The 21,132-nt window shown below is 39.0% G+C and overlaps 2 long non-coding RNA genes across 2 annotated transcripts; both read right to left on the bottom strand.

The window, feature by feature from the left end:
* Positions 1-1,389: 1,389 nt before the first annotated feature.
* On the bottom strand, positions 1,390-7,235 carry LOC134477181 (uncharacterized). The gene is made up of 4 exons (XR_010049091.1): positions 7,045-7,235; positions 6,545-6,608; positions 3,721-3,986; positions 1,390-1,832 (listed from the first exon to the last, which is right to left on the bottom strand). It is a non-coding gene; the product is annotated as an uncharacterized LOC134477181 (long non-coding RNA).
* A 264-nt stretch (positions 7,236-7,499) lies between these two features.
* On the bottom strand, positions 7,500-12,985 carry LOC134477378 (uncharacterized). The gene is made up of 3 exons (XR_010049411.1): positions 11,571-12,985; positions 10,886-11,416; positions 7,500-10,056 (listed from the first exon to the last, which is right to left on the bottom strand). It is a non-coding gene; the product is annotated as an uncharacterized LOC134477378 (long non-coding RNA).
* Positions 12,986-21,132: the final 8,147 nt, after the last annotated feature.

The raw sequence follows: 21,132 nt of genomic DNA on the forward strand, positions 1-21,132 counted from the left end.
GCTGGTGGAAATGCAAACTGGTACAGCTGCTGTGGAACTCAGCAGGGAGATCCCTCAATAATCTAAAATAGTAATTCCATCTAACACTGCTATACTCCTTCCTGGGATTGTCCTGAAAGACATTATACCACAGCAATACTTGCATACTCACGTTTATAGCAACACAATTTTTGACAGACAAGTCCTGGAAGTGTCTATATGCCCATCAACAGGAATAAATTTTAAAAATGTGGTAGTTACACCCAATGGAGTACAACTCTGCCATAAAGAAGAGTAAGCTTGAATCATTTGCAGGTAAATGAATGCATCTTAAAACTATAATGTTAAGTGAAATAAATCCTCTGATTTCTCCCATATGAAAAACTCAAACTATAAAGGAAGAGCAAAAACAGATAATAGGAAATAGGACTTTTTCCAATGGAGAGGTGAGAAACAACAGATGGAGACGGCAACGGGGAGGGAAAGGAGGAGGGACAAAAAATAATTGAAAAATGGAGAAAGAACTTTTGCAAATAAGAAAAGGACCAAGAAATAAAAGGAGCAGGGAGGGAAAGAAAGGGTAGAAGCATAAAAAAGAATTCAGCTGTGTTATGTACAGGCACCAACTCGCCATGACAAATGGAATCACCACGCACTGCAAATTCATACTAACACATTTTTTCAAGAAAGACCTTCACTGCTGTAGGCAGTTGCAGAATATTCGGGAGACAGATGCATTCCTGTCTATTTGTAAAGTTCCTGGAGAAAAAGAAAGCAGCTCAAGGCTCCCTGCGGTGGACTGGGGATGGAAATATATTTGGCCAATGAAAATGCAAGCCACAGACAACATAGTAGCAAGGGGACAGCCTGTATTTCTTGGCTGGGAAGTCACTGAGCCTTGAAAAGCAAAGAGCCAAGGGGAAATCTCACTGCAGTATCTTATTACACCCCCGGCAGACACTCAGGCCTTGTTCCCTGTGTCAGACGTAAGTCTCTAGCTATTATTCATTGTTCACGGTCCTATTTCTCTTTTCATCATGCAGGCTTCTTTTGGGTACCGTAAATCCAAAATCACGTAGGAGAGAAAGAAAAAAAACCAAAGCACTGCCTTCTAAAAGAGATCATATTTTTGGTGGTGAAAAAAACAACATCAATTAAGCGTTCCCTCTTCAGAGCAGCCTTCTTTCACTCTCTCAATTATGATAGAAGCTCCCTTGTCTGTCATGCCAGCACCGTGGAAGGCTGAGACAGGAGTATTGCACATCTGAGCCCAGATTGGGCAACTGTGTGATTTAGCAAGACCCTGTCTCAAAATTTAAAAAAAAAAAAAAAAAAGGTAGGGATGTAGCTCAGTGCACAGCCACTAGGTTCAACATCCCATACCCACTTCCAAAATGGTAAATCTCTGACATTCTCTATCTTCTGTGTTACTTCTCTTCACTGCATTTATAACTTCCTGGAATGGTATTGCATATTTATAGCCTTGTTTATTGTCCTCCTCCTCCTCCAATAGAAGGTAAACTCCATGAGGGTTGAGATCACATCAGTTTTGTTGATTGCTGTACCCTAGAAGTGAGGTGATTCCTTGTGTGTAACAAGCTTTCAATGATACATGAATAAATGCATGAAAAAGATCTAATTTCTTCCTGCGGGATTGAAAGAAGCACTGTAAGACACCAACAGGAAAGACCACGTTACGGAGGAAAGAATCCCCAATCCCAGAGCAGCACTGATGCTTTCTTGCGGGGTTGTAAGCCATGAGCGGTGTTCAGAGGTAGCAGGCTTGACTCACCCAGCTCCTCTGCTCTGCCTCTTTGCCATATTTCCTGACCTCTGGGTCTCCATTTCTTTGTCTGTAAAATAGACACAGAGTAGTTTTCACCTTCCTGAGGTTTGGAAGGGTCACTTGGTATTTGGTTAAGAGACTTTTAATAATACCTAGACTGTACAAGTGCTCCATAAATGTTCACTAGGAATTTTGCCATATATACAATAACTATTATGCTTCAGTTATGGCATCTTCCAGCCAGTCATCAAAGTACTTTATATAAATTAGTTCCTTAACCCTTCAACAACCTTACAAAGTCTGTACCATTGCATTATCTCTGTTGTTTAGATAAAGAGCAAAAGTACAGCCAGTGAAAGCAACTTGGCCCAGGCTGCTCTGTTCACAGAAGCCAAGCTAGTATGTTCAAAGCCTGAGGTTCACACTCTGCTCACTCTGCTGTCCCTCTAAATGAAAGCAAAATGTCACCCTTTGGAACAAGACTACAGAATCAGCACAGGTTATGCAAAATTTCTCCAAGGAAGCAGAATTGCCATCTGGCCATTCCTTGTAAAGTCATTAGAGTTATTGATGTGATGATCTTAATGGAGTAATTGAACAACTATTGAAAAATGAAGGTCCCAGGGACAAAACCTAACAGTGCATTTACAACCTCCAACAGGTGAAAAGAGGGTATTGATCCCAAGCAAAGCACAGGGGCAGGTTTGGCCTGTAATCCTATAGAAGAGGAAAGGGCTCCTGGGTATCTTATCTGAGATATGTGTGTTTCTAAAGATTAGCCAAATCCCATTGCTCTGGTTGGATTCCTAAGCATTTGCCTATGAAGAAGTTCTGGAAATTCAATTACTTTGGCAACTTAATAAAGTAGCATTCAGACATAACACTCATGGTTATATTTTTTTGTTTTTTAATTTTTCAGTGCATTCGTTCCTGAAAAATTTGTACCTTGGAGAACACAAAAATCAGATCTTCAGTCTGAACGATCAGATTTACACAGTAACACAAGGTCTACGAAGGCAAAGGCTGCTTCACAAAGGCTCTTGCAGTCAACTGGTCAACCTTGTCTGGAGTGAGGCCAGCACTCCCCTGGGGCTTCTTTGCAGCTTTGGTATAGTGCACAGGAGGTCGACAGCAGCAAAATCATTAATGCTGCAATCTGCTCTACATTAGAACATTGTAGATCTTAAAATCTTTAAAATGGACCTCGAATTAGGGTGGGTGACAGTGAGTGTACATATGTGTACCTGTGACTTCAAAATCAAGCTGTGGAACAAGTTCAGAGAATAAATTGAAAATAGGATAGGACCATGTCCCCACTAACTAGGTAACCTTAGATAAGTTATTTACATGCTTGAAGCTTAGTTTCTTCAAATAAAGTCTCATAGATTAAATTTCCACCTCACTTACTTTATTTATTAGTAGCAAAATCTATGACACTATTTCATACAGTACACTCTTCTGCACAACATGCAATCATGCTAACATGAGTCTTGAGTATAGTGACAGCTGTCATTCATGTATCATTTTCCACTCACCAGGCATCCTTCCAAGCATGTCCTGTATCCTGTCTTGTTTGATGCCCACAGTACTGTAGAACATGCTATGAAGTGTCCCCTAAAAGGTTAGACTTATTTCCCCCACTACTCAAGACACTACGGGCAGGCAGTTCACTGCATGGAGTGATTCGCTCTACAGGAATTGCTTTGAGCCAAAGAGAACCATCTCACTTAAGGTTATAATCCCCTTCCTAAGACTCGTTGGTGATGGGGAGAGGGGACAAGGTCTCCATCTCCTCATGAGGTGGACTGAAGCTGCTAAGGCGGCTGCTTCACAGCCCAGCTTCTCCCTCCACCCCATCATGAGCATTTGCTCCCTATACTGCTGGTCTTGAGAGTTTTTCAGGTGGCCCTCTGTGCACAGGTGGGCGTTTTAGAGCCTGTTGGGGGAGCACTGACCTTCACTGTTACCATGCGGTAGTGTTATCATCTTCATCCTGCAGAGATGAATGTACTCGAGCTCATATCACTAAGCAGTAGCACAGCTAAGGTTTAAAACCAGGCCATTCAGAAAATGTCTTGATTGTAACACTGCACAGGAATCTCCCTAAGTGGATGGACCAGCTGTGTCAGATGTGTAGTTTGGTGAATGGGTGGGCAATCATTAAAACTCAGGATCTGAATGTTGATTGCTGCCACAACTTCAAAGGAAGAAAAGTGTTACTCTGAAAAAGAAATACAGTAAAACAAATTTGAATATAGATACTTGGGAATTAACCTGGATGGAAGAGTTTGGAACCAGAGAAAGCAGAGGAGGAGGTGGGATAGTTTAACTGAGAGACACTGTCAGGAGCTATGCCATGGGATTCCTCTCCATGAAATTCCTCTCCCAGATTTTAGCCTCAGTAAAATCCATCTAATTTCAGAAATACTTAGTATTGCATTGATTCTCTAGGGTTTCCAAAGCAAAAAGCCTCAAATTCAGTGGTTGAAATGACAGAAATTTATTATCACAGTTCTGAAGCCTAAAAATCCAGAATCATAGTATTGGGGGAAAGGTCTCTTCTCAGGGCACTGAAGGAAAGTGGTCTTCTGGGCCTCTCTTCTGGCTTCTGCTAGTTTGCTGATTCTACGGCATTATTTGATGTGTATAAAAGCAGTACTCTGCTGTGGGCAAGTTTGTTCTCTTTAAGAAAATATTCATACTGGTTAGAGACCTACCCTATCAGAGTATGGCCCCATCTTAACTATCTACATATGAAAAACATTGCTGCTGCCTGAGGTCACAATCTGAGGTATTAGACATTAGGACGTCATCAAATGAATGCTTCAGCCCATATGTAGCTTGGATTGGATTTTTTACAGAAACTTACAAAGGGGTTGAGCTCTACATTTGGGTTGATGTGAAGAGATCATTATCTACCATAACATGTAGCCAATTGGACTGTGAGAAGAAATTGTGGAGGGGCCTAGAGCTTTTTCAAATGGAGGAACTGAGTTTAGAGGCAAACATACCCAGGTCTCAAAGCCAGGCAGATCCAATTAAAATCATGATGGTGTCTTTAAATAAACTCACAGGCTGCTGTCAATTGCCTCCCTGCTATGACTATAAGGCCCTACAGAATTGATTCTATTCTTCCATCTTCCTCCTTCTTTCCAGGAAAGACAGCCCTCTCCTGTAAATCTTCAAGTTTGTTAAGAGGAACTATTTCTTCCATTTCTTTCATGTTCTCTAATATGTCTGGTACACAAGGAAATATCTTGCTGGATGTTGATTGCTAGATATCCACAAGGGACTCATAGTACCTACTTGTAAATACAATTCTTAATAATGGGCCACTATCATGGCCAGATTGATGCATATAATTTTTTTGACATCTGACCTAAAGAGAGGCTGAGGGTACAAGAAATACAGAGTTGTACAGCACAGAAATTTACTACTCAAATGTCCTGAGTTAAAAATCCAGCTCTGTCCTCTACTATTTGACTTTTGGAAATCTGTTAAATCTTTCTGTGCCTCAGTTCCCACATCTAAAATTGTAGATAATAACAGATTTCATCTTTAAGAAGCATTACAAGAATTAAATGGATTAGTCCAAATAAAAGACTTAGAATGTTGGCTCCCATGTAGTAAATTCTCGATAAATGGCAAAAGTTGCAAATATGGTCACAATAGCCGCTACTTTTCATGTGTTAAAATATGATGCAACCAGAAGTTATGAAAAGTAATTAAATTAACTGTAACACTTAACATTAAATACACTAGGGACAACAATCTACAAATGACACTCATTCTGTTAGGTTAAACTGAAATCAGTGCTCAGGAGGTAGACAATATTCACCAGGTTCATAGGCAACGGTGTACATTACAGAAAGAAACCCCTGCACTCTGAATCCAGATCGTCACCAACCAAGGAAGTATACAATCCTTAACAACAATGATTGGCTCAAACTTCTGATTTAATTATGCTTCAAGCCCATTAACATCATCAAGTAGACAACCAAGTGGCTTAAGAATAGTAAGTAAATAGTAAGCCAAGATACAATTTCACAGTAACCATTGTATTTTCTCCTTTTTAGAATGTCGTTGGGGGGAAAAAATGTCATTTCCATAAAATAAGAGCAGTTACAATAAATAACATAAATAAGCAAATAATAAATTGGGATAAATGAAAAGATTATAATGCTAAGGTGAGTTTATACTAGACAATAAAAGCCAAGGATCTGATTTATTCAACAAATTTGATTCTTTTAAAGGGAACCCCAATATGATATTCTTATCTTAGCAAAATCTGTCTATGATCTCAGCTTTATAAATTCGACCATTTAGAAGACAACAGAGGTCCTTCATGTGCAAAATAAGAAAATAAAAACCTATTTTTCAGGGCATCCTTAGAGACACTTTATACAAAAGCAACCTGAAAATTGTGAAATATATATATTATATATATGATATTATTATACTTATAAGAGGAATTATAACTGCTTGAACACTATATACTTATATAAAAATAGAACAAATTGAGTACAATTTTTAAAGCAATAACAGTATGTCACTGAGGATTTTATAGGGAATTTTTGTATTTACTACATGTGTTTATTCTCACAAACACCTTTGAAGGAAGACAAGTGGCTATAATTACATCTGTTTACCAAGAAAAAGACTGAATCTCAAGATAATATACATATAGGTCAAAATCAGAATTAGAACCTTCATTTTCTTTTCTCATATCAGAACCTTAACCCTGTCTTCTATGCTTAAAGGAATATATATGCATGTTACCTTGATCTTTAATCACCAAATTCGGAATTCATCTCCTTCACTGAGAAGATCTATTATCTGCAAACTAAAAAAAGAAGAAAGGAAGAAAGGAAGAAAGAAAAGAAAAAATACATGTGAGTTAAGCCTCTCCCTTCTGTCAAATTATAGAAGCAGTAAAGCCTATGTCACCTCCCACTATCTCTCCTACGGTTTTCAGGAGAAAATCCAGACTAGATCCATTTATCTGGGTTATAATTCTGTGTTCAGAAGGCCATTTTATCACCCGACTGTGCTGCATAACAAAGCAACCCCAAACTCTTTCACATTAACAATCACTTACTGCTGCTCACAAGTGCATGGGTCAGCTGGGCAGTTCAGACACAGCTGAGCTCGCTGGTGATTCTGCAGCCAGCTGAGAGTTGGGTGAGCAACTCTGTGTGCTCCTCTTGGTTGGACTTTCACACTGACTAGATGTATGCTGGTCTACGCTGGCCTCAGCTGGCACACCTGTCAATTCTTACCATCCTTCTCCCAGGGAGTTTCTCCAGTCTTGTTCTTAGGGAAACAGCAGAAGTCCAACAGGGGAAGCAAAAGAGGACAAAGCCTCTTGAGGCTTGAACTTACAGGTGACAGGCTGTTCCTTCTTTGGCTACCAAAAGTCACAAGACCAGCCTGGAGTCAAAAGACTGAGAAAGAAATGCAACCTTTTGATGTGTAAGCTACAAATTCAGGTAGAAAAGAGAATGAATATACAGAGCGAGCTGGCGAACTGAAATCATGCTTACAATGCATTTACTATAGCCATTAACATGTTACATCATAGAGAAGGAAAAGCCTAGCAAACCAACATGCATTATGCACTGGCATGGATTTCTTGACTGTCACCTTAGGGCATGTTAATCAAGCAAGATATTCAGTAAAAATTATAATAATTTATTCATCTCTATATTTTCAACACAACACTGTATCACGCAAATTGTAAGGCATTTTATTTTTTAAAAAACTAATAATGTTAAAAGAAGTGATAGAGAAAAATGACTCTGCCAGAAATTAAGAAATCAACTAAAACATAATTCAAATGCCAAACCTGTGGAAATACAAGAAGGAGTGATTCAGGCTCCATAGGTTTGGAATGATAAAGTTAGACTGGGCATTCTCTAAGTTTTCTCTTACTTTAATTTTAAAATTTTAAGCCTGCAAGAACCTCAGAAATTATAGAGATCAGGCCCACATGTTATGTAGATGGGAGACTGCAGCTAGAAAGGTAGTTATCTGGCTTAAAATCACAGACAGTTAAAGTCACGGACAAGAACTCAGAGCTCACAAGTCCTAGCCCAGCCTCCGTGCATGGTTCTAGCACATTGCTCCTCAGAATATAAGCCATATATTCCTTGGGTATCCTAAGAGCTTGATAGAAAAAACAAAACCTAGAACTCTATCCCAATATTATTGAATCAAAGTCAATATTTTTAGCAAGTGCCCCACATAATTCATATTTGTGGTAAAGTTGGAAATGATTTAGGCTGCCTACTAAATGCTTAATAGCTGAAAAACTAAGACAACTTGTTTAGTTGAGATGATGTTCCCTGGAATGTTTTGCATTAAAACAATTTTCCTGTATAGGTCTCACTAATTCATTTAACAAACATCTCCTGAGCACTTTACATGAGGTGCTGTAGAAACACAAGGACCAGGGTCTTGCCTTCCTGAAGTCACACAAGGAAATCAAATCCCTTTCTTTTGACACTGTCCTCCTTGCTTCTCTGTATCCTCTCTTTGCCCTTGGCTGTCTCAATCACCTTCCACAACTAGGATCTCATTTCTGAAGCTGTGGCTTAAGAGCAAAGTACTTTATTCATTTGAGATACCAGTTTCAGAATGGTGATTTAAAATGTTAGAAGAAACTTTGAATTGGCTCTCTTCCAAGAAGCTCACATTAAAATATCAGCATGACCCTAAAACTGCGTTAAAAAAAAAGTCTGAAGCACTCAGAACACTTTGTCGGGAATTCCATATGAACATAGTGTGGGTTAATCACACATTTCATCTGCATTATTTCCTAGAGCAGTCTTTTCTCTAAGCAGACAAAAGGTTGGAAAGCTGAGATGCTAAATTAAAAATACAAAGAGATCATATTTTTCTGAAATATTTAGAACCATCGTATTTATAATAAAATATTTATTTTTTAATTGAGTAGAAAAGAATTTCAATAGCAACTGATTAATTTGATTCAGGAGCTTAATGTGAACCAGAGACAGTGAAACAGAATTCGAGTAAATTAACTATTTCCTGAGGGGTAAGGCAGGATGACATGTTTACATGAAGCAACTGGATCACAAGTTACATGACACTACTCAAGCCTCTGAGATTTTTATGCTTGACATTTTAAGTCCCAGTGTTTGCAAATATTAAGTCCTTTGTTTTTTAAATGCCCTCATTGTTCTGAAAAGTTTTGAACTTCTTTAATTCTTCTCGTCTTCTCCCTCTTCAAAGATGTTCCATGATTTCTCTTTTGAAAATCGACTGCTTGCACTTTAGCTGAGAGTAATGCAATTTCAATCTTGCCCGCAATACTGACGACATCCTCTTTCTGTTCTCTTGGTTGTAGTGAGAAGAGCCACTGCCCAGCATGAACAATAGGATCCCTTTTCAGATCTGAGGGACTGGCTCTTGCGGAACAGCAGTGCATAGAAATAATCCTTGGCAATCCCACGGGTGACATTTCTCATTCCTTATCTCCCATGCTGCACACAGGCAGAACTTGATAAGACACCCAGAAAGGAGATAATAGCTGCTATCAAGCTGTCTAGGTAGAAATAATAATAATAATCTGTTTATGGGAGAGCAGCTGTCCTATTGTTTTGATTTCATGATATCCTAGAGTTGGATCCTCTCTCCCTTGCCAGCCCGTCCCCTCTCTCCTCATGCCAACCCAATCACTTTGGGGCTTTAATGATGGGCATTTTTTTCCTGATCTTTTGATACAATAGACAAGGCTGCATATAAATATCCCATAATCATATTCAACCACAGGATAGGCTTAAAAACCCAGACAAGAGACATTTTATGAAAAGATTGGGAGGCTGGGAAGACTTTTCAGAGAAACGTAGGTAAGTTCACTTGTTTTAAATTATGCACAAAACCAAAAAGTACAACACTTAAGAGTTCAATAATCACTGCACTCTGAAATGTTAACCCTCAAAGTTTCAAAGGTAGGCTTTAATGTCTTGAAGAATTGTGATAGGCTGCTTTGTCATCCATAGAGGGCACATCAGTATGTGTTGCTTTACAGAACAGACAAAAGCTCAGGGGCACACTGGCCGTCACATCGCTCTTGTTTCCTCTGAGCCACACTGCTCTCCTGGCTGGGAGAAAAAGAAAACGCTCTCTGGACTGAATATGTGGTGATTTCAGCTCTCAGTCTTGAGACAGAGCGCTCCCTCGAACAGAATGGCACGGGGATGCCACTTTCCTTACCTGTGCCCGTCTCTAGGTGAAGAACCAGGTAGCCACGCCCTTCAGGGGACACAAACCTTTGAAGAGAATCAAATAAAGGTCACTACCTTTGTCCCTCCTGAAACACTAAGTCACAGCTAAAGTTGGTACCTTCCTTTCCAGGAGGGGAGAGATCTTTCACTCTAGAAATAGCTAACTCATAAATGCTGCGTCACTGTCATGAGCACAGTCAGACTGCTTTGGCCTCTCCTGTGGCTTCTCTGCAAGTCATCAGCACTTGCACCTTACCCAGGCTGAGTTCCCTTTCTTGGTAAATGAAGACACCGCCTGGAGGAATTCCCACTGACGAGTTCCCCATACTATGGGACAGAGTTACTCTTTAACTCAGAGTTCACTGCATGTGGGTGCTTCTGGAACTTTCTTTACACCACAAGGTCATTCATAGCTGAATGATAGCCCCTTCTTTCTCTTCAAGTGGATCAGTGCTACCTGTGACACTATCTGTGTGCCTGTGGGTTTTCTAGGACACAGTTTACTAATATATAAAACGATTCTAGCTCATGAAGTGTTTTTTATGAAGTTTTTTTTAAAGAAAAAGATTAAGTGAATTAAAATATGTAAATGTAAAATGTTTACCATAATGTTGACAGGCAATAAGTTCTGGATAAATGATAGTCATTATCATTGACTTGGTATCTCCAGCCACTCCACAGTAGCTATCAATACAGCCCAAAGAGTAAAGTGAAAGAACAAATGAAATACACAGACGGATATGGAATACATAAGCTCACACTGTGTACAATGGCTCACACTGTGTATAAATGCACACACATGTACACACACGTACACACACACATCCTACTCTCCTAGCACTGAAAGCTGCGCTTATCTCTGCCCAGCTCAGACCTTAGAATGGGATCCTGTGTGTTGAACTCCGGGGCTATGTGAGAGGGGATGAAGCTGACCACAGTCTTCTCTCCAGAAGCTTTCCTCTAAGTGGTAACATCAAGGTACCTACAGGCTTTCCCCTGAGACACCATTTGGCACTCTCTGGAGGGTCACCAACCCTGGAGGGATACAAGCACCGTGCCTCTCACCACGGTCAGGACACCACAAAGGCACAAGCAAAGGAGATGGAGCCGTGTCTGCTGGCCAGCATGAGACGTGGCAGAATTCAGCAAACAAGGAGACAGGGCCCTTGATTTGCACTTCCTCTTCTCAGTAGTCCTGTTTTGCAGGTCTCTATAAATCACAAGTGTCTACAGAATTCTGGAAATATCTGGATTCAGACTTGGCATCTCTTCCATGGGACATCAAAGGGGTTAATGTCTGGCCAGTAATCAAAGTCTGGCAGCGCCTACCACACACATAATAGGCATTGTTGTTCTTGAGAGTTTGTCTGTTTTTTCTGGCAGGCTTGACTGTTTGGAACCGATTCTGAAACAGAAAAAGAAAAAAAAAAACCAGTCTGCTGCTTATTTTTTTTTTCATTTTCTTTCTTTTTTTTTTTTTAACACGCATATGTAACAAAACATAAGGCTGGTCTTAGAACTGTTGTTTTGTTAAATTTCCAAGAAAGTTGGTGGCTTACTATTCAGAGAAGATGATTTTCCGACTTAAAACACATCTCCTTCAAAGGCAATGAATTTATATCCATGCATGCAACAACCACCGGGTAGTGCGGTGGCTGCCTGCTCTCAGAGACGAGGCGCACGGCACAGCTGTATTAGCTGATCAGTGGACGGTGGCTGCCCCATTCATCTGCATGGAGAACCCATTTTTGTGACGTTATTAATGTGCTTGCTCATCAACCTTCCCGAGTTACTTGCAACCTCAGAATATGCTTATCCCTCCCTGATGGGCTCCCAGATGTTACCTTCTGAAACACAAACATGTCTTACTAATTTACTGACACAGAAAAACCCCATTCCAGATACCAGATCTCATGCCAGTGAGAAAGGGGAGGTCTTATTTTCTCCCCAATCTCTCATCAACCAATACTTCTATGTGAACCATATTTGAGCCCCTTATTTTCAGTAGTAAATTCCCGTGGAATTTCCAAACACTGACTCTTATTTTCTGTTCTTATCTTTTGTGGATCTTAAGTGGTCTGTGGATCAAACTGGTTCATGGGCCACACAATACTGGACCATAGGCTTAGTCAGGTTGATGGTAGCCTAGTATTCCAAAGGAGGACTCATGAATTTTCTCTGTAAAAAAACACAAATTCTGTATTTTAGGCTTTTCAAGCCTTATAATCTCTTGGATCCACTCAATTCCCTGTTGTAACATGAATGTAGCTACAGGAAGTCCCCCAACTTGTGGACATTTGAGTTTTGAACTCTTGGTGGTCCAAAAAGACCTTGTATTAGGGTCATGCACAGAAGAGAAGAATCACAGGAGTAGCTCAGAGGTCTTCTGGGTGTCACCACAATTGTGCTGCTATGTGCTTACAGTGCAGGGCAATGGTGGGGACTCGCCATATGTGTGTGTGTATGATCTTTTATGTTTAATGTTGTATACTTGTGTCAAAGGGATATAAGACCCACTTTGTCCGAGTTACAAATGTGTTTGACTTACAGTCTCCTGTAACAGAACTCGTTTGTAAATCAGGGACTTACTATATAATGAAATTAATGAGCTGTGCTCAATAAAACTTTACTAAAAACAGTCCACAGGCCTATGGAAAACAGGCCGTTGATGATGATGATAGCGTTTACTGACCAGCTACTATGTGTCAGCCTCTTCTTATTCTCCCATTATCTATAGGTTAGCAGGCATTGTTTTACTTTCACAGGTAATAAAAATGTGACAATAAGTAATTAGGAATCATTTTGATGTATGCCGAAAACTGGTGGATGGTCCCTGGCCCCGTACTATATACACACAGGCTTCCTCATTTAATATCTGAGTTTCAATCCTGAGACTAAGTCGTTAAATGAGGAATTATGTAGCAAGTACATTACAATATTCAGAACAAAGATATGGTCAAAGGAAAACCAGTTTGATGACTTTGCTTTAATTTGCATGATTCTTACCCGCTATACTGTAGTGTATAACAGAACAAAAAACTACAGTGATGTATATAGTACAATCAACAAAACTTACAGTACTGTATAAATAAGGTGTTCTATGAAAGAAAAAATTTAGGCTGTATCAACAATATGGATAGAACTTCACAAAAAATAAAATAAAATGGGTCATAAGTCCAAGTAGTGCGTTGTAAGTCCAAGCAGTTGTCAAACAGGTAGCCCATTCTATGAGAAACGTATGTATATATAATAAATAGATGTCTTTTTACTATGAATGGAAAACTTACAATGTTAACACCTTGTAGATCACCTTGTTGGCTTTCTAATCTCCTCATCCAACATTCCTCTGAGAAGTACCCAGGACTTAGTGACTGGTCATTCTATAGGGTCCATACGGAGTCCAGGACAGGCCTGAACACAGACTGTAGCAAACACACCCAAACTTTCACATGCTTAGCAAATACATGTTGGTGTGTACTGTGTGTCAGACACTGTTGTCATCAGTGGGACTACCAGAGTGAGCAAAACACACAGATTTCTGCACTCTATTAAGTAAAACAATAAGTTACAAAATACTGTATCTGGCATTACCAGTTTTTGGTTTCAAAATGCATAAATATACAGAGAAATCAAAGCATTGTCTACAGAGTGTTTACTGCACTATTTTAATTTGTTGCTGGGAGTGAAATATGAAACATATTTTTTATATTTAAGAATAGTTTTTGTGTTCCTATAAAATATTTCTAAGTACAAGAATTTAAATGCTATAAGTACCCAAATAAGTGAATATATTTATTAGCTTGAGTATAGTTATCATTTCACAATATACATGTATTTCAAAACATTGTACATTTAAGTGTATATAATTTTTTTGTTGATTACAGTCGAAAAGGGAAATACTTTATACTCTAGTAAGGAAAAATAGTTCAACAAAAATAAATATACTGGTTGTGGGGAGTCAGTTTGGGAAGAAAAATAAACAATAAGATAACCTAAAGTGACAGGGAAATGTTGCTTTTTTATCCAACTCTTTTATTTCTTCTTCACCGATTAAGTTACGTAAACTTTGAAAAAACGTATGCTCCCAAGTGTATCTACTAGATACAAAAACATTTATAGACTATTTCACACCACATGGTACCCTTCATACAGAAGCAGTCATACAGGTACCAGTTATAAAGGAAGAAGGACATTAAGGAAGACATGAATTCATTTGCTTATGCTGCAGATGTTTACTGTTTACTCCATGCTGGACACTGTTTTTCAAACAGGTAATGCAACAGCAAAGAGAAAGACAAACATACTAACTCTTGCGGACTTTCTGTTATGGCCAGTGTGTTCAAGTGAGCCAGAGATCAATAAAAAATATAATAAACCTATGTTGAAAGGTGTTAACTACAATAGAGAGGGGATCAGACTGTGCAGGATAAGAGACTAGAATCTATGGACGACGATAGTTGTTCTTTAAAATGTCCAAGCAGAGTCCTCTTCATCGGGGATCACGCAACCCCAACACCACCTAGCAGAAAATCAAGCTCTGCTTTTCAGTTCATTCATCCCTACAGGCAGCACATTATCCACGAAAAGGAAACGCAGGATGTTTTGCATCAAGAGTTCTATTTAGCTCCATAGAAAGAAATGTTATTCTTTCAGAGTCATTTTTGCCCTTCCCTTTCCCTTGCTGAAGAGAAAATATTGAGGATCTGGCAGCTAAAACAATGTCGGGATGGGAGAGGGGAAAGGAAGGAAACTCAGGGCCAGCATTCACGCCATGACTGTTTGAACAAGGATGTGGCTGGGGCCCCATCCTCCGGGGTCCCAGGACAGTGACAGCCTGGTGAAGGAGCCTGCAGCCGCAGGCTGGTAGACTCTGAGACTTTCTCATTAAGCATGGAAGCCACTTTCCTCAAATAGTAATAAGATGTTAATATAGATTTGAATTTTAATCAGATCCAACATGGGAAACGGGTGTTTTTCTCCAAATGTGAAGTATTGCTAAGCTTTTTTAAAAAAATGACATCCGTATAAAGGCTAACTACTGTTTTACATATCAAACTACTGTTACTCATTGGTATTTCAGAAAAAAATGGGATGATATAATGAAATATTACTGCAAAGTTTTATTTTTCTATAAACTTTGTTTCTCAGGTTATTTTTAAAATCATTCTTACCAAACTAAATTAGGCTTAGGACAAGGACTAGGGGATTTCAGTTGTTACATCATGAAAACAGACAAAACCATAATCTATTTCTTGGTATAATACTTTTAAAAGATTGCAACCAATCTGTCAAATATTTATGTGGCCTGAATGCTAGGAAAGCCAATAGCAGTAATTCTGCCCCAAACCAAAAGGAGGTCAAAAGTCAAGCCCATTTGCCTGGAAGGGATGTGCTCAGTAACCGTCATGCAGCCCTGCCAGCAGTAAAAACACTTACTCAGATGCATGATGGGAGTGCTACTCTTGCCAAGAATTTTTCTAAGTGTTTTTACAAAATACACGTTAGCAAACCCCCACCACATGAGACTGAGATTGTTCCCATTCTGCAGTTGAGAAGAATAGACTCACTGATGTGAAGTAACTTGCCCAAGGGCACGCAGCAAGAAAGGCTGGATTCTAATCCAGATGGCCCCGATTCTGAAGTCAGCACTCTTGCCACAGAAAGTCTTGTTTTTCTTTCCTACATTCCTCTTCTCCCCATATTCTTTTTAAGAGGTATACCCGTCTTCTATAATTTAAAAATTGTATTTTCTGGAATTGAATTGCTATGTATTTATTAGACCTAATTGACTCATGAAACAAATTTATTCTGCAAACCTCAGAATAGAATAAATGTCTCTGGGATGTTGTAGGGTGGTAGGCTGGGTCCTTGGAGTCTCTGCTACTTTTGTTGGATAAGTCAAGCTGTTTTCTAAATGTCAAGCCTATCCACCAGTGGGTCAAGCAACAGATAGAAACTTGATCCCCTATGCAATCCACTTCCTCATTCCTCCATGAGAATACATACCCCGAAGGTCACTGAAAAAATCAGAACAAAGCGTGAGACAGCACTTGGTGGACTCTAAGAAGCAAGCAACAAGAACTCCCTAAACCTTCCTTGTTCAATTGTGATTTTGGTATCCCTTGGGAAAACAGAGCAAAGCCCCTTAAGTGTCCATGCTTGGGGGTGGCCCCTGTCTTGCAAGCTAGATGTTTTCCCACTGTGCATATATTTGGATGTGTAACTGTATCCTTCTAACACATCATTCTATTATGGAGTAACCAGAGTAAGAAGACAAATATATTGGAGGAAGGACAATTATTTACTCTATTAAAAGGCTATTTCACATGAAAATAGAAATCTCTATTGCATTTATTTGGAATGTAAATTCTGTAAAAATTTGAAATGTCAATTTTAACCCAATGGGACAGAAAGACTGGGAGACCAAGCATCCCATGGCACAGGCAGAAATACAGCCAGCAAAGAGGGGAAGGCAGCCCAACAAGGATGCTAAGTGGTCCTCTCCTGACCCCTAGCCCCAAGCCCCTTAAAAGGGTGTCCATTTGTATAAATCAAATCTATTCATTTTAAATGATACCTGCCACCTGCAGAAAGTTCTTCCTAGTTAGTACACTTGAACATTTTTATCAGTCAAAGAGAAAGTTGGTCCTGTGGGTGTCAGGTTTGATATGCATCAGAAGCCCTCAGAATGGCCTTCAGCTGACTTAATTTGGACATCACAGCTGAAAATTCTGATTCCGTAGACTCAGGGGAATCTAGACGTAGGAATTTAACTAAGTGTACTTTCGGTTTCCCCAACTACCACCCACGATTGTTAAATTCACCTAATTCTGAGAAACCCTGAGGTAATTAATGAGAAGCAGTAGATATTTCCTCCCGCTTTAGAGAAACAAGGAAAATACTTTATAAGACAACTGTGAAGTAAATAATTCCTGACTTTTTCAAGATATTAATTGAAAAGGTATATACAGCCTTTGTAAAAACAAACTGAGAGGTTACAGCTCTTTACATAAGGTATTTGGTTTGTGAAATTTGATTTAAAATTTAAAAAGGGCACTGGAATGCATCTCCGAAAACAATCTATTGCTTAATGCTGGCCCTACTCTTGTACTCCTTTATGCATCCTCCTTATTTCTCTCATTGCAGTTTTTGAGACATTTTAGGCAAAGATCAACAGATGCTTCATGGAAAACAAGAAAGTGAAAAACATTAGCTATTGTAAGTCTTTATAAACGAATATACTCATACTGCTGGATTAGCCCATTTTATGTTGTTATAGCAAAATACCTGAGGCTGGGTAATTTATGAAGAGAAAGAAGGGTTTATTTAGCTCACAGTTTTGGAGGCTAAAAGTTCAAGATCCGGTTACTCAATCTGTACAGGCTCTCGTAAGGGCATCACAGCAGTTGGCAGCAGTGTGCCTGAAAGAGATCACAGAATGAAGCCCAAAGGCCAGACTCATTCTTTTTTTATGGCTCACTCTTGCAAAACCAGCACTAACCCCTTGTGAGTGAGTACAAGGTCACCACTGACCGAATTATCTTGTGCTAGACCCCACATTTAAAGACCTTCCCCCACCTCAATGCTGCCATATTAAGGAGCAAGCCTGCAGTGCACAAAATGACACACTTAAACCATTTCCAAACATTAGGGTGCACTATCTTAGTCAGCTTGGGCTGCTACACCAAAATATTATAGAGTAGGTAGCAGCTTAAACAGCTGATGTTTATTTCTCACAGTACTTGAGGGCAGGAAGTTTAGATCAAGGTGCTGTTCATGTCATTTCCTGAATGAAGGCTCTTTTTCTGACTTGCGAAATGTTGTTTTCACACTGCATCAAAGAGAGAGACAGACAGAGGAGAGAGAGAAAGAGACAGAGACAGTCAGAGACAGAGAGAGGGAGAGAGAGAACACACACTTTGATCTTTTTCCCTCTTTTTATAAAAACACTAATTCCATCATGGGTTTCTCAGGGGCTAATATAAAACTAATTACGGCCTGTTATGGCTAATACCTAGATGTCCCCCCAAAGCCTTATGTGTTCATAGGAGGGGCTTTTGGGAATGACTTGACTGAAACCTCTACAAACCATGAGCCAAAATAAACCTCTCTTCCTTTAATTTGTGGGTGTCCATGTTTTGTTCCAGTCTTGAGAAAGTAACCTCCCAAAGTCTTCATTTCCAAATGCCATTACATTGGGAGGTAGAGTGTCAACATATGAAGCATTTTGGAGGTACTCAGACATTCAGTCACAGTTCATTCATTGAAGTCAGAGCATTGCTCCACTTAGATGGATCACTCCAAGTGAGAATGCCAACTAAGTTGTATAAATGTGAGTCAGTCTTAACTTTCAAAACAAAAATCATTGCTGATATTATTTTCTACTTATCAGTGGTCAAGAATTTGTAGGAATCAAAAAATAATGAAGAACAAATTACAAGAACTTAGTATCAAATGTATTAACCACTTGATGACAGTTATTTGATTAGTGCCATTTACTAACCTTTTCAAAGTAGAACAAGAAAGAATGAAGTCATCAATCCACTTCTTAGTTCTGTATCTGTACCTGTGAATCATCAGTCTACTTCATGTAACTACTGTCTTTTGGAAGATTTGCTACTTTTCATATTCCAATTCTTTCTTTCAATTCAGGTAGGTTATAGTTCATTTTTTATAAAAGTGTCACACAAACTAGTAACGTTGATACTTATATTTAGACATACCAAGGATGGGATGGTTTTCTTCTCTTTCCATATTTCTGTTTCTGTAAAAGGCTGATGAAACAGTGTACATTCCATCATTTTATTATCTGCTCACTTCCCTCCAGCAAGCACTGTAAAGATTTTTGAGCACACACGTGTTGTCAGATCCGTACTCCTGCAAATAAGGAGATGGGGTAGTGAATAGCTGTTACATTCTAATTATATTAATTCAGGCTGCAATTTCATTGAAATATAAAGAACCTGCTGTCAGGGTGGTGTGGACAATGGAGGCTGAACATGTCAACGACATGACAAATTCCTCGAGCAGAATGCCAGATGTATTGTTGCCCGAGATTTGTTTCTGAGAGCAAATTCAGTGAGCGCTATCAGTGTCAACTCTGGAGTAAGGAACAGGTTCATTTGTTATCTTTCCAAGCTGCAGGTATGCCTGCCAGAAGACTCTGCCAACAGATGAATTGGTAATTAAAATCATTTTCGTCTTTGGAGGGAGGGATTCAGAAATTGTCCCTCTATTATTTTTTTTCTTTTCCTGTGTAGGAGAGAGAATACGTTGGCGAATATTGATGAGGATTTGCCATGGGTGATTCCAGAATTGTGTGCCTCACTACTTTGCTATCCATGTTAGTACTTGATCACTTTCACTGGGATGTTTTCTTTCAGCTCTTCATATAGAATTTTAAAGTTCTTCATTTTTGCTAAGACTTTGTCTTTGTGTTGTAGAAGTCTTTGCCGCATGAGTTAAGTTGACCTAACAATATGGTAGTTCTTACCTCTGCCAACTAATATGCTAGAGTACATAATGAATCATGATGTTCAGTTCTCCTGGGTTTCTTTTACTCTAGGTAACCAAGTAGTAATAAAAGGGAAAATCTCTCCATATAGAAATATCCCAATTAATAAGGGATAAAGAAATGATTGACTGATATATGTCCTTTAAAACTTGCAGAATACATAACACCAAGGGTGAACCCTAATGAAAAGATGGTCTTGGGGTCATGATGACAAATCATTGTAGCTCCATCCACTGTTGTGAATAAATACATGATGAAGGATACTAGTAATTGTGCTGGCTGATACATGGTGGTAACTTGAGAAGTTTAGAAGTTTAACTGAGAGACTCAGCAGGGAGCCAGGGTTCTTATTTTGTAAATATCCTATCCTGTGCAAGAGGAGGGCACAGAAATTGTGTGAGTGCTATACATGCCCTGAAGTGGAGGCAGGGGCTAGTGGCCTGTGTACAGTATAAAGGAGGAGAAGAGGTTTGTTTTGCCCTCTTTTGCTCCGGCTGCCTTGAAGTGTTGCCCCAGTGCCATGCCACCCTGCCTTGGAGCCAGCTGATTATGGACCAAAACCTCCACAAATTGTAAGATAATAAATCTTTTCTTCCCTAATTTTGGGCATCAGGTATTTTGTCTCAGCAACAAAAGAAAAGTCACCAAGCAGTAATGGAGAAACATATGCCTGTGTGGGGATACAAAATGTTTAGAAATTTCAGTTACTTTCCACTCAAGTTTGCTACAAACCTGAAATTGCTCTAAAATATAAATTCTTGTTTATTTAAAAGGCGTAATATTAAGATATCCCCATTTTCAAAAACTAATGAATTAAATGACCCAGGTGAAAATCCTTAGTAGCTGATAACATTACACACACACATACACACACACACACACACACACACACACACACACACACACACACTTCCACTTCTGGAAATACAATTACTTTATACATCACTAAGAAGTAGTAATGTCAAAAACATGAAAGCAAAATTTGATAAAATCTCCAGCTCTATGAATTTCCAGAAAATACAAAGGACAAGGTGATAAATATGTTAAGACCTCCTTAGAGAATAGCATCACAAAAATGAAGACTGGTGAACAATGTTTAGAGAAAACAAATTTCTATAACCCAAACTTCCAAGAAAAAAACAGAAGACAAAAATTTAAAAAACCCCTTGAAACATCAAGCAATCACACTCTGCAATTTGGATCTAGATTCTTCTTTTAAAAAAAGTAGATTGTGGGACAACTGGAGATATGGGCAAACTGCATATTTTTTGAAGATTTTTTGGTAGGATATTGGGTGTGATAAAGGTGTTGTGGTTACTTTAGTTTAAAGAATCACTGTCTCTTAGAGATGTATTAATAGATGCAGGGAACAAAGAAATCTGAGTTTGATTCAGAGTAACAAAGAAGGATAGGAATAAGTGTAGATGAACAACACTGACCAGCATGAGCAAAGCAGAAGCACAATGGATCATTATACTGTTTATTTTCCTTTTTAAACGTTTGAAATTTTGTATAAGAAAACTTCATATGATGTAGACACTTACGAAATTTATTTAACTTGCCCAAGCCACAGTTTCCATATTTGTCAAAAAAGAAATCATAATACC

The sequence above is a fragment of the Cavia porcellus genome, unplaced genomic scaffold, assembly GCF_034190915.1.
Source record: "Cavia porcellus strain 051 isolate PalLab524CR breed Dunkin Hartley unplaced genomic scaffold, mCavPor4.1 scaffold_8, whole genome shotgun sequence".
Classification (NCBI taxonomy): Eukaryota; Metazoa; Chordata; class Mammalia; order Rodentia; family Caviidae; genus Cavia; species Cavia porcellus.